Raw genomic sequence first — 9,141 nt, forward strand, 5'->3', positions numbered from 1 at the left:
TAACAATGATATTACATGTTTACAAGAGACTCATATTGTGGCTAAAGATCAAAAATTATTATTGAACTCTAAGCTTGGAGATCTGTTTGTTGCATCTGCCTTAAAAAAAAGAGCTGGGGTTGCAATATATATTAAAAGACACCTTTCACCTATTTTAAAAGAAGCTGATAAAGAAGGAAGATTTTTATTTGTGGAAATATTTTGTGGAGTTAGAGATTTTAATATTTGTTTGCTTATATCTGAATATTATCCTGGGATTCGGTTTGGGAAGTCCGGGGTGGGGGGGTGGGGGGTGGGCGTTTTTTCTTCCATATAGCATTGTGAAATATCTGTAATGTTTTTTTTCTATGTTGAAAATAATAAAATTTTATTAAAAAAAAAAAATACAGTTCAAAAGGCTAAAGAATTTTATTTAACGGTCCTGAAAGCTGACTCACCTTCTGCATCACGAGTTAAAGGAATGGAAGATGTAGTGGAACAACTATTCATTGAATTGCCTGGAGCTACATCATTATCTGCAGGAGATCTTCAGAGCCTGCAATTGATGGACGTAAAAGATGACTCAAAGGAGCAAAGAATGACACGTGCAGCTTATAGACGTAGGGAAAGAGAACAACAAAAAGAATCTGCACCTCAAACATACTCGTCTACCTCAGAGCCAGTGGGAGGGGCAAGATCAAAGAGATCTGTTATCTCAGATATACAAGGAATGCTCCAGAAGCTTCAAAAGCCAAAAGATGGCTAAGTTGATGACATTGAATGTTAATGGCTTGAACTCACCACAAAAAAGGAAGAAAATATTTCATTATTTGAAACAACATAAAAATGATATTATATGTCTGCAAGAAACGCATATTACGTTAAAAGATCAAAAGTATCTGATTAATTCTAGATTGGGACTCCATTTTATTGCCCCGGCACCAAGGAAAAAAGCTGGTGTAGTTCTTTATGCTAAGAAAGAATTACTGCCAAAACTAATTGATTTTGATAAAGAAGGAAGATTTGTGTTTGTTGAACTTTTATTGAATGGGAAAAAATCTCTTATTGTTGGCTTATATGCGCCTAATCAATATCAGCAGCAGAAACAATTTTATAAACTTTTACATCAAAAGATAACTCAATTGGATTATAAATCTGTCATTATGATGGGAGACTGGAATGGTGTTATAGATCCTAAGAAAGATAAAAAGACTTATTCTAAAGTGTCGACTCAAGTTAAATTGCCTAAAAGTTTTTTTGCATTACAAGAGGATTTGGAATTAAGAGACATTTGGCGAGATCGGAATATAGGAGAAAGTGATTTCACCTATTTTTCAGATAGACATCATTCTCATTCTAGAATTGACTTTATTTTGATTACTAATGATTTACTCCCCAGGGTTAAGAAAGTGAAGATTTTTTCTAGAATTTTATCAGATCATAGCCCTGTGTGGATGGAACTTTCAACTGAAGGAGGAAGTAAAAGGACTTGGAGACTGAATGAGAATTTATTAAAACATGAATCTAACGTGCAGATACTTAAAGATTATTTAAAAGACTTTTTTACGCTGAACATGAATAAGGGCACTTCTATGTCAATGGTGTGGGACGCTAGTAAGGCTTTTATTAGAGGTGCTCTAATTTCAATGAATACAGCTTATAGGCAAAAGCAGTTACAAAAGTATAGGGATTTGGAGCAAGAGATAAAAATAAAAGAAAAAGCTTTCTCCTTCCATTCCCAAGATGCCAAACATTTAGCACCCCTTCGATCAGGAGAGCGCGAATTGTGAGAAGCAGTCAGTGGAAATTCAAGTTCAGCGGCCTTTGCAGAGCTCTTTTTCAGCTGGGTTCCTTCCGAAAGCCAAGTGTCTCCGCTAGACAGACTCTCTCCTGATGACCAGAGGATTTCCCGCTGGACCTCTCTTCCTTTGGTCTCATACCTACCACCAGGGCCACCAAAATCACACTCTCTATCGGAGCTATGGCCTACACTCCATCCACCAATGTAGTCGCTGTAGTTTTGGTGCTGGTGACAGGTTCCTCTTTCCTCTCCATCATGGAATCTTCCCTGAGTCTTTGTTGTCCTCCCTAGGTTTTGGGTAGGAAACCGGAGCTCAGAACCCTATGAATTTAGAATATTTTTGAGTCTTGGATTAATGTCATGGTTCCGATAGATGAGACTATTTAAAAGAACTTTAAGGCAAGACTTTCTTCCTTAAAGAACATTTTTATTTGGCTACAACATAATGGCACATACAAAGGTGAACCCAAGACTAAATTCCCCTCCCCTAGCTTACAAAGGTGCAAGTTACATTTCCTACCCCAAATTGCTGTCATAAATCACATTCACCAATTGTTAGAAAACACGGGCACTCCTCCCAGCTGCTCCAGCAATGTTATCAGCAATGACCTTGGTTCCCATACATGTGGATTTTTTTGGCTAACTGAGAAGTGAAAATGGCTTCAATTCGGTTTGACACAATGTTGACAGATGGAGGATGGAACTAGAAGTAAAGCTATCCTGGACCTATTTTTACTAATAGAGAAGAAGTGATAGAGGAAGTTGAAGTTGTTGGAATCTTGAGTGAAAGTGACCATGTCATACTGGAATTCAATGTAATGCAAATACAAGTAATAGAAAATAATCCAAACTAGTGTCTTAAACTTCAAAAGAGCTGATTTTAACAAACTCAGAGAGAACCTAGGAAAGATTCCATGGATGAAAATTCTAAAGTGGAAAACAACTCAAGAAGCATGGAAAACTCTGAAAAATATGATCATAAACACCCAGTCCAGCACAATACCACTGAAAAGGAAAAACAAGAAATTCAAGAAGAAACCAACATGGCTACACAAAGATCTCTCTGACAAACTGAAAGACAAAACATAAAAGTACAAAAAATGGAAAGAGGAACACATAACTAAGGCTGATTATCAGCAGACAGCCAGAACATGCAAAGATGAAGTCAGGAAAGCAAAGGCTCAGAATGAACAAAGACTTGCAACAAAATTCAAGTATAATAAAAAAAAGTTTCTTACAACATATTAACAAGAAGAAAAAACTCAAGGAAACTGTAGATCCACTAAAAAGAGAAGACAGCAAGAAAGTAAGAGGCAGTAAGGAGAAAGCAGAACTGCTTAACTCATTCTTTGCATCAGTCTTCACACACACAAAAATTATAGCACAATATACCAAAAAAAACTACTGCAAAAGAGAAACTAGAAACAAAAATTAAAATAAGCAAGAAAATGATAAAAGAACACCTATCCAGCCTTGATGAAGATAAATCACCAGGACCTGACAGATTACATCCCAAATGTCATGGTTCCAACAGACAGAGACAAATAAAGCAGAACTCCAAGGCTTGGAAATTCCTCAAAGAACATGTTTATTACTTACAAAGTTTTGGCGCCTCAAAAGTGAAACCAAGTCTGAAGACACACGTAACAATTCCCCAATTCAAAATTAAGATGTCCCACCCCTAAGGCTATGCAAGCAACTACGTTCCCCAATACATCTTCTTGGCGGGCTTTTCATGAAGCGCCCAGCTTTCAGTCTTGGGAGCAGCCGATGACCTTGGTTTCCATGGGACAAAGATTTATTTTGACTAGCAAAGCATCTGGCAATCCCTCCTCCCTTCTTTCAATGTATCAACTGAAAATGAATAAGGAAGATGGCCACAGCCATGCTCATTTTCAAAGTTGCCACCAGAGTCTGAAGGAGCTGGCAGATGTTATCTCAGAACAATTGCACCATATCTTTCACAAATTCTGGAACACCGGGGAAGTACCTGAGGATTGGAAAAGGGCTGGTGTGGTTCCCATCTTCAAGAAAGGAAAAAAAATAGACCCAGGAAACTACAGACCAATCAGTTGAACATCAATACCTGGGAAGATCCTGGAAAAGATAATCAAAAAACAGATCTGCAAACAACTAGAAGCAAACAAAGTTATAACTAGTAGCCAGCACAGGTTTGTTAAAAACAGATCATGCCAAACCAATCTTATTTCATTCTTTGATAAAGTGACTAAATTAGTAGACCAGCAAAATGCTGTGGACACAGTATATTTAGATTTCAGTAAGGCATTTGATAAAGTAGACCACAACCTGCTGCTTAATAAGCTAGAAAAAGGTGAGATAGACAACATCACCACCAGATGGATCTGTAACTGGCTGACAAACTGTATTCAGTGAGTAGTCCTCAATGGTACTGTTGTGTATTAACCCAATTTCATAAGGACTGTTATAAAACAGTTAACTAAGATGTTCAATTCAAATCCTTAACTGTCTGTTGTATATATTACAAGCCTGTGTTTTAGGCGGGAATGTATGCTTTAAACACATTGGCTGCCGCCTAGTGGCAGTCCATATAAATATGAGTCAAGCGACTGCTAGAGCCGTTTCTGTGTGGATTGAATAAACAAGCTGTTACTTTCACTCTTGTGTCTTCAATGCCTCACTGTTCCCAGTTTACAACAGTGGCGATGAAGGTGGGATTATGCTCCTAAGGAGGACTAAGAGTTAAGAGTCACTAAGGGGTAAGACCAGGCATCAGCGCCCTGGTAGGAACAGCGTTCCCCCCTTCTGCCTGCCAGCAAGCCATGCTGGAGGCATACTATCCTAAGGGATCCATCCCTAGGATTCGCACAGAAGCCCTTAGTAGCATAAGGCATTGAGAGACGCAGTAACAGCCAGCTATGGCCAAGGTTGGCAAGCTATCCGAATTCGACATATCGCACCCAGAACAATGGAGTTCTTATGTTTCCAGAGTCAAAAACTACCTGAGAGCGAACCAGGTCAGGGAAGACAGACTAAAGGCTGCAACCTTGCGGTGCGTATGCTGCCAGGCAACTTTTGATATAGCAGAGAATCTAGTCGCTCCTGCTGCATTGGAGTCAGTTACCTCTGCTGACTTGAAAAGAAGACTTAAAGAACACTTCGATCCAAGACTGTCCATCATTGCATGGAGACACGCATTCGAGCAGAGAGAACAGCAGCCCGGGGAGTCCGCTGCTGAATTCATGGCTGCCCTGCGACAGGCGTCCAGACTCTGTGAATTTCCAGATTTAGAGGATCGGCTCAGGGACTGACTGGTGTGTGGCCTGAGAAGCAGAGACTTACAGCAGAGGCTGTTTGAAAAGGAGACCTTGACGTTCCAGCATGCATTGAAAGAAGTGATGGCAGAAGAGGCCGCAGGTGGAGCAGTCAAGGTTTTATGTCCCTCAAAGAATTCCCCTAGCCAGACAGCTGTTCATCATGAAGATTCAGAGAGAGCAGATGACCCGGACAAGGACACTGAGATCTATCAGGTGCAGAAGCTTCCAGGAAGAAGGCAGCAGCCACTTGACAAGGGAGCCTTCTTCCCTAGCTGTGCTGGCTGTGGAGGATGGCACCAACGCTCAGAATGCAGGTTTCGTATGGCTGTGTGCCGAGCATGTGGCAAACAGGGCCACATCACCATCATCTGTAAAGGTCGCCAAAGGGAATCTCCACCAGAAGACTTCCCCAGGAAAGGTAAATGCGCTCTGGGACAAAACAGAGTAGGATATTGCTCAGGAAGGAGGAGCATCCTTAGAACAGGAGCCCATCGCCCCCTCAAAGAAAAGGTTAGACTAAGAGTCAAGCTACAAGGAGTTTCATGCTCAATGGAATTGAACACTGGGTCAGCCCTGTCCATAATCTCCTACAAAACCTTCAATTACATCTGCAGACATGGCGGGAAATGAGTCAGACTAAAGCCATCAAATCTAGTGTTGACAGATTTTCAAAATTCCCGCATAGCGGTTAAAGGCAAAGCTACGTTAAAAGTGAAGTTCAAAGAGTTTGAGGGTCCCCTCAACATTGTGGTAGTTGAAGGCCAGCGCACAAGCCTGATCGGCCTAGACTGGTTTGATGCCCTGGGAATCCATGTGACTGGCATCAACAGAACCCAAACAGTGGATTTGGCAGCTGTCTGCCAGGAATTTGCTGATATATTCAACCCAGCTTAGGAAAATACAAAGGAGCATCAATTGCTCTCCACCTTGATCCAACCGTAACAATCAGGATAAAGCCTCATAGAGTGCCTTTTGCCCTTAAACCCAAGATAGATGCAGAGTTAGACAAGCTCGTTCAACAGGGAGTGTTGCAACCTGTTGACAGCAGTGTGTGGGAAACCCCCACAGTCACACCGGTTAAGCCTAATGGAGAGGTGCGCATCTGCACTGATTATAAGTGCACTATTAATAAGGCACTTCAGCAGTATGCGTATCCAGTATCTGTAGTTAGCCACATCCTGGCATCATTACAGGGAGGTCGCTTATTCGCAAACCTGGACCTGGCACAGGCATATCAGCAACTGCCTGTGGATGATGCCACTGCTGACGCACAAACAATAGTTACCCACAGAGGGGCATTCAAGGTTCGTCGCCTGCAGTTTGGGGTCAGTATAGCCCCAGGGCTCTTTTAGAGCATGATGGAACGCACGCTCAAAAATATTCCAGGTTTGTGTTCTTATTTTGATGACGTTCTAATTGTTGGGGAGTCAGCAGAAATATTAGCAGAATGTCTAAGGGCTGTCCTTCAGCGCTTCCGTGAAGCGGGGCTGAAGCTCAAAAGAGACAAATGTCAAATAGGAGTGAACTCCACAGAGTTCCTCGTTTTCTGGATTGATGCTGCCAGAATACACCCCGCTGACTCAAAGCTTAAGACTATTCTGCAGGCTCCCCGACCTAAGTCAAAGGGGGAGCTGCAAGCATTTTTAGGGTTATTAAATTTCTACCATGCATTCCTTCCTCACAAGGCTGCATTAGCAGAGCCTCTACATAGGTTCCTGGATAAAAGGGCACCATGGCAGTGGACTAGCGTCCATGAAAATAGTTTCAAAGCAGTCAAATCACTGCTGTCTTCAGACTCTGTGTTAACACACTTCAACGAAAAACTGCCTATCAGTATTGCATGTGATGCTTCATCGTATGGGATAGGAGCAGTTTTGAACCATATAATGGCAAATGGGCAGCAAGCACCCATAGCTTATTATTCAAGGACACTTTCCCCTGCGGAAAGAAATTATGTGCAAATTGACAAGGAGGCATTAGCAATAGTAGCTGGAATAAAAAAAAATCCATGATTTCCTTTATGTTCGCCCATTTACAGTCTTTACAGCCTCTTCTGGGTCTGTTTACTGCAGACAAGCAAACCCCTCAGATCCTTTCTCCAAGGATGCTGAGGTGGTCAATCTTTATGGCAGCCTACAATTACAGGCTAGTCCATAAGCCTGGCAAGGAAATGGGCCACACTGACACACTCAGCAGGTTGCCCCTGCCTAATTCAGAACCAGACCCTGCACCTGCACGCATCCTGTCAATACAGGATCTGCCAGAATCTCCCCTTCACGCAGGGGATGTGGCTGCTGAAACAGCCATTGACAAAACATGCAGTTGTGTTTTGAACCGGGTGCTGAGGGGTTGGCCAGGAACCACATCCTGGGACAGAATTTCACAGCTTCATCAGAAGACAAGATGAGCTATCTGCATACAAGGGATGCATTCTATGGGGAAGTAGGGTTATAGTCCCACACACATTAAGAGCAAGGATCTTAGAATCTCTGCATGAGGGACATGCTGGAATAGTCAGGATGAAGCCACTTGCGAGAAGCTACCTGTGGTGGCCAGGGTTGGATAAGGAGATACAGGCTCAAGTTAAAGAATGCCAAGTTTGCCAGCAGACCAGACCTGAGATGCCTCAAGGCCCAGTACATCACTGGGAGACCACGCAAACCCCTTGGTCTAGGATTCATATAGACTATGCTGGACCCTTTCAAGGACAGGTGTTCCTCATTGTAGTGGACAGTTACTCCAAGTGGCTTGAGGTAGCACCTGTCCCTACTATGACTACTGCTAGGACCATCCAGGAACTGCGCAGGATCTTTGCCACGCATGGCTTACCTGATGTAATTGTATCAGATAATGGGGCACAATTTACTGCTGCTGAATTTCAGTCCTTCTTACGGACTAACATTAGACATGCTACCTCTGCACCCTTTCACCCGGCCTCTAATGGTCAAGCAGAAGGGAGGTCAGGATGACCAAGGAAGCGCTTAAAAGGATAACATCAGGTGATTGGCATCATCGGTTGGCAGACTTTTTGCTCTGCCAACACACAACTCTGTGCACTTCAATGGGTCGTAGCCCAGCGGAACTGAGATGGGGACGTCGACTGACTACGAAGCTGGACCGTCTCCATCTGGACCAAGTAGCAACAGAGACAGTGCAGCCCAAGCCCTCAAGGAATTTGCAAGTGGGCAACTGAGTTTGGGCAAGGAACTACGGTCAAGGGGCACCATGGTTGGTAGCTGTGGTTTGCAAGGTGTCAGGACCACTGTCATACGAAGTGGTCCTGGAAGACAGGCATGTTTTGTGCCGCCACATTGACCAACTGCATCAGCAGCAGGCTAATCAGACCCTAGCCGCCGACAGAGAGCAGAGCCGGGAGCTGCCTGACAGCTGCGACGCGTCTGAGTCTCCTGGGTCTAGCAAGACTCAAAGAGAAATGCTGGACGACTCAATTTTGGTTGAGTCACCACAGACTGGAGGGACCATACCCACAGAACAGAACTTTCTTGCAGACTTATTCCCCAGTCTTTTCGGGACTGTTCCGCTCACAGACACGAGTACTGGTCTACCCGGCCAGATCAGCTGAAGAGATACTGGTCCACCCGGTCCATTCAGTCAAAGAGAGACTGGTCTACCCGGCCCGATCAGTAAAAAAGACACCGGTCTACCCAAAGCTAGCGGGTCGAAGTGCCCTGGTCTACCCAGCCAGCCAAAGGGACTTGTAGACCGGGAACCTCCGGCAGAGATGCAGCGATCAGAGTGGTTGCGGAAGCCGCCTACCTACTTACAAGATTATGTACATTTTCTTGGTGTGTGATTTATTTGGGGGAAGAGGTGTTGTGTATTAACCCAATTTCATAAGGACTGTTATAAAACGGTTAACTAAGATTTTCAATTCAAATCCTTAACTGTCTGTTGTATATATTATAAGCCTGTGTTTTAGGTGGGAATGTATGCTTTAAACTCATTGTGGGGTACCACAAGGTTCTGTCTTAGGTCCAGTACTCTTCAATATCTTCATAAACAGCTTAGATAAGGGAATAGATGGGGACTCATCAAATTTGCAGA

The 9,141-nt window shown here is 43.2% G+C and overlaps 1 pseudogene; it reads left to right on the forward strand.

The window, feature by feature from the left end:
• LOC107286553 overlaps positions 1-8,269 on the forward strand; it is a 59,334-nt pseudogene extending 51,065 nt beyond the window's left edge.
• The last annotated feature ends 872 nt before the right edge of the window (positions 8,270-9,141 follow it).

This window comes from Protobothrops mucrosquamatus, unplaced genomic scaffold (assembly GCF_001527695.2).
Source record: "Protobothrops mucrosquamatus isolate PMUCROS unplaced genomic scaffold, P.Mucros_1.0 scaffold_97, whole genome shotgun sequence".
Lineage (NCBI taxonomy): Eukaryota > Metazoa > Chordata > Lepidosauria > Squamata > Viperidae > Protobothrops > Protobothrops mucrosquamatus.